We start from the raw sequence: 5,913 nt of genomic DNA, 5'->3' as shown, positions 1-5,913 counted from the left end.
TCCCTAAGCAAGTTTCCTTCCCGTGGCTCGCGTAAGACAACACAATGTCCTACCAACCACATATCCCATCACTGGAATACCCCATGCCCACACAAGGATCATCTCACTGTCCTATGGGCCGCCACGAAGGCCAAACAAATGTCCTAAACAGGACCGCCACAAAAGCCAAACAAATGTCATAAACATGGCCGCCACCAAGGCCAAACAAATGTCCTCAACAGGACCGCCAACAAGGCCAAACAAATTTCCTAAACAAGACCGCCAGAAAGACCACTCGTCTCGAAGGACCATCACGAAGAACATATGTCCCGAAGGACCGCCTCAACAGGCACTCTGGTTAAACAACCCGCCACGAAGGCTACACAATGGCTAAATAGCCCGCCACGAAGGCCACACAATGGCTAAACAGCCCGCCACAAAGGCCACACAAGCCCTCCCCCAGGCTCTCCGCCACCAAAAATGGACAAATTCTAATTCACATTAAACTTTCCATTTTTAGCACTTACCACATCTGGAAACTTTCCACTTATAGGAACTTCTAATTCAGGAAACTTTCCTCCAAACCACTGCCTTGCGGAAATTTTGTACCCTAAACACCACCTCATCTTGTTACTGAGTCGCACAACCAACCACCCCAAGCGACTGAGTAACAAGAGAGATGGGCTGGAATACTCCATTCCCGCTCCAGCCACAGACTACAGATGGGACCAGGCTAGGCAAGCTCAAGTCGTGGCTTGCTTCTCATACCACTTCTTAAACCTTGCCTTCATCCTCGCCTCAGGCTCTCAAGTCTGCTCCTCCACACCATCACAGTCCCAAAGGACTCTCATCAAAGGAATCTTCTTCTTCCGAAGTTCCTTGATCCTCCTCTCGAGAACCCTCACTGGTCTCGCCTCCAAAGTCATGTTGGACTGAAGATCCTCAGGGATCTTAGCCAACAACTGGTCATCCTCACGGAGACACTTCCGCAACAGAGACACATGGAAAACCTTATGAAATGCACACATAACCTCAGGTAACTCCAGCCTATATGCCACTGGTCCAACTCGCTCAATCACTCTGAACGGACCCATATACCTTAGACTCAGCTTAGTCTCAGTCAATGACCTGTTCGGTCCCCGCAACATGGCCATCTTGAGGTACACTCTATCTCCAACCTGAAACTCAAGATCTCTCCTCCTCCTATCGGCATAACTCCTCTGCCAATTCTGAGCTTCCTTCATGTTCAGCTTGAGAACCCGAATCTTCTCCGAGGTCTCCTGAACAAAATCTGCCCCGTACATGCTCCTCTCCCCTACCTGAGTCCAGCATAACGGTGTACGACACGACCTGCCATACAAAGCCTCATAAGGAGCCATGCCAATACTCGCCTGGTAACTGTTATTGTAAGCAAACTCTACCAAGCTCAAGTGATCTGCCCAATGGTCACCCCAATCCAACACGCACATCCTCAACAAATCCTCCAACGTTTGGATCGTCCTCTCTGACTGTCCATCTGTCTGGGAATGATAAGTTGTACTCATATGCACCTTGGTGCCCATCTCTGCCTGAAATGCCTTCCAGAACACCGTCTTCTTAATGGCCAGAAAATCTGCCGACTTAGTCAATCGGTCCACAATGACCCAGATAGCATCAAACGTCCTGGACACTGGCAAACCAACCACGAAGTCTATCGTAATCATATCCCACTTCCACTCTAAAATGGGAAGACTCTTCAGCAAACCACGTGGTACCTGATGCTCAGCCTTCACTTGCTGACACACAACGCACCTCGCAACCCAACTAGCAACATCCTTCTTCATCCCGACCCAGTGATAGTACCTCTTGAGATCTAGGTACATCTTAGTCGCTCCTAGATGAATAGAGAACATGCTAGCGTAAGCTTCTCTCAGAATCTCCTGCCTCAACTCCTCATCCTTGGGCACACATATCAGCCCATGCACCAGAATTGTACCAATAGCCGAAACCTGATACTCTGAGTCAACATCCTTTGAGGCATTCACCAGCCCCAAATCCGACTCCTGAGCCAACCGTACTCTGTTCAACAGATCTGCTCTATCAGCGGCAACCAGACCCAACGGCTCCTAAGAAACCGCACACAAGCTCAACGCACCGATCTCTCTTACCAGAGAATCCATATCCTACTCCTGAGCCGAAGCCGCCCACTTCTGACTCAAAGCATCTGCAACCAAGTTAGCCTTACTGGGATGATAGGCTATCTCAAGATCATAATCCACCACCAGCTCCATCCATCGCCTCTGCCTCAAGTTCAGCTCGGGCTGAGTGAATATATACTTCAGGCTCTTATGATCTGTAAACACCTGTACTTTTGCACCATAAAGATAAGATCTCCAAATTTTCGAGGCAAATACTACATCACCCATCTCAAAGTCATGAGTAGGATAGTTGTCCTCATGCTTCTGCAACTGCCGCGAAGCATAGGCAATCACCTTTCCATGCTGCATCAACACACATCCCAAACCCACTCTGGATGCATCTGTATAAACCACATAGGGTTCTCCCTGCTCAGGTGATAACTCTCTAATTTACATGTTTTTAGCATCCTTTTTTGTCCATATTTTGCATTGTTCATACCTCTAACTTAGCATTTTTAGGTCATTTACTGTAGGAATTCACTTTTAGAGCATTTAGGGTGTTGCATTTCTGTATTTGCATATTTTGGATGAAAACAGGTGCTAAAGAGCCAAAAATGGGGAAAAACAAGGACAACTCGAGCATGTACCCGAAGGAGCCATCGAGCTGCAAGAACAAGTCTGAACCCCAACACGATCGAGGAGGATCCAAGAGCATGAAGAGCAACCCGAAGATCATCGGGCAGGTCTGGGAAGCACGCCGCAGACCCTCAAACAAGAGAGCGAGAGCCTCTGTGAGAGAACTGAGCGACTCAACATTTTTCTTCTTGTTTTGCATTTTTATTTTGTAGTTTTCTTAGATTTCTATCCTTTACTTTCTCTACTGTACTCTATCTTTTAATACTATGTCATTTTCATTCATTTTGATTGCTTTGTTATTCGCGTCTATGTCCGAGTAGTGTAGTAAAGTTTCTAGGGATGGGATAGATGATTTTGTGTTCTTGATCGGTTAGGATGCTTTAGTTGATTGTAAATGATTGATAGATTTCTTTCTAGATTGGTGCTCTTAATGTTGTCAACAGACCGAAAGGTTGAGATTAGATCTACGGCGTTTACAAATGCTATAGGCCGAAAAGAATAGATAAAATGCTTGATTTAGCCAATGCTAGAGGTTTACTTAACTCTGAGTAACAAAATTAGATGAGTTTAAGTCTACTGACAATAATGAATCGTTTTTAATGCCTGCTTGTTCATATTGCTAGTGCGACAGTGTGGTAATGTGTTCAAGGTTGATTGTTGCTAGTGCGAAAGTGTGGTGACAAGGTCTTAGAGGTTCATTGTCTAGGAAATAATTGCTTGAGGCATGTAAGGCATCCGTACTGGTCTAGAACACTTAGGATTCGATTACCCCCATCCTTAGGAACTTTCGTATTTATTTATTTGCATTTCTTTCACTTACTCGACTACTTACCCGATCAGGTACACGATAACCTGTATCGAGTAATACCTCGAGCTGTTCATATCTCACTTGCATACTCGATCACCCCACTCGATCTTGTACTCGATTGCTTGCATCGAGTGCTTAGGTCGTGTGGTTTACTTGTATATATTCTTTTACTTTGTTTATTTTAGGAATGGTTAGAACCAAAACCCTAATTGCTTGGCTTGACTTGCATTGTTCTGATCATATCCTTCCTTCTAGCAATACACAAACATTTGGATTGATAACCCTTTGTACTACAACTGCACCGGGAATTGATACCCTGGGTGAAAACCTGTCTATCATCAAGCAAAGCCAACGCCGGAGCAGTAGTCAACATATCCTTCAGGCTTGCAAAGCCCTCCTCGCACTCCTGTGACCAAACAAAAGGAACATCCTTCCCTGCCAACTTAGTCATAGGTCGTGCTCTGCTCGCAAACCCCTGCACAAACCTCCTGTAGTAACCTGCCAACCCAAGAAAACTCCTGATCTATGTGGCATTCTGCAGTTTCGGCCAATCCCTGATAGCCTGAATCTTCTCCGGATCCACAGAAATTCCATCTGCAGACACAATGTGCCCTAGAAAACCCATCTCCCGCTGCCAGAAACTACACTTGCTCAGCTTAGCAAACAACTTCTGATCACGCAGCTTCTCCAGAACTGATCTCAAATGCACTGCATGCTCTTCAGGACTCTTAGAATAAACCAGGATGTCGTCGATGAAAATGATGACAAACACGTCCAGAAACTCTTGAAACTCGCTGTTCATCAATCTCATAAACGCAGCTGGTGCGTTAGTCAACCCAAATGGCATCGCCACAAACTCATACCCATACCACGTCCTTTTACTTGACGAACAACACCGATGCTCCCCACAGTGAAGTGGTAAGGCGTAAGAATCCCCAATTTTCTTCCTCAGCTCTACTAGACTAATAATCAAATATGCTGACATCAACTCACCACCACCCGGATTTCCACACTTCTTGTCCATCCAAGAACCTCTAGTAACTTGCCTCTTAGGGAAACTTCCACAAGATAGCTTATTAGAAAGTTAGTGTTTCGCTTAGCAATTCTCCACAGCAAATCATCAATACAAGCGTAATAAAACAAACAAATACCATACGTTCGCACATTCTGATTCACCGCATCAATTGCTTTGCAGGCCGCCAACTCAAACCACTTGCCTTATTTCCCTCAGCAAGCTTACCAAACCCTTGAATCTAGCAACCTTGTCCATCTCCAATGAACGTAATCCAAAATCCTCGCAACGATTAGATTATCCTGCCATGAAGGCTTCTTGTGAACTTATGTATCTGGAAAACATGCCTTTCCCGGCTCAAACCTGCTACAATTCCCCTTCCCGGGACTCCAGCACCACCGGCCTCATAATCCTGGCGCAACAGCCACACATTCATAACCGCTCCGGTCAATAAAACCCTGGCCCTTTGGTCAACACATCTAAAACTCGAGATTAAACCACCGTCAATCTCTCGAGGTCTACATCTAAAATCCAACTTTGTTGCTCAGCATCTTGGACCCATTTCTCATTTTTGAGGATAATCAAGATTTCCTCGGTATTGCTTGCTCCCAAATTTCCACCCTTAGGTCGCAACCTTCGAGCCATACCGATCTCACTCTCAGACCACCGTCTTCGAGTTATACCGTCTCACTCTTGGATCATAATCCTCAAGATCTCGGTATCAGAGGAACTAATCATCCCCTCAGGTGAACATCATCCCTCAGGAGAAAATCATCCCCTCTGTCACTCTCGGAGCCCACAACCCCTCGAGCTATCGGTATTCTGGGAAAACCACCATCCCTTCAGGAGCAACAATCATTAACGACTATAAACATCTTCTGACCAAAAGTACCTCCTGTGGTCCGAGTATAACATTGCAATGTTATAACTGCCCACTCAACTTCTAACATCCAACTGGATTAACCACCAAACAGAAAAATATCTGCTCCAAAAACATATGTCCACCTATCCGCCTCTTTAGGCTCAATAACTCTCGCGAAGAATCTCGCACCAGTCATCTACAACTGCTCCATCCTCCTAAGATAAGATGGAAAAATCCTCAACCTCCTCAGCCTTCAGCTGCACCCCGCCACATGCGATACAACTGGAGCCTGCACTGGTACCCCTCACGGTCACCGCTCCAACAGCACGTCAACAGATCCGCCAAGCGATCATCTCGACCCTGGGCTTCACCCGCTGCAACCCCACACCTGGGTTCCCAGCACGTCCGGCACACTCACCGGCTGAAACCCTCTATGGTCCCTCCTGATACGCTTGCGACCCTCTGACATACCTCCTCGTGGAACTCTGGACCACACACT

Source organism: Camelina sativa, chromosome 16, assembly GCF_030686135.1.
Source record: "Camelina sativa cultivar CO46 ecotype springtype chromosome 16, ASM3068613v1".
NCBI lineage: Eukaryota > Viridiplantae > Streptophyta > Magnoliopsida > Brassicales > Brassicaceae > Camelina > Camelina sativa.
This window is presented reverse-complemented; position numbering follows the sequence as displayed.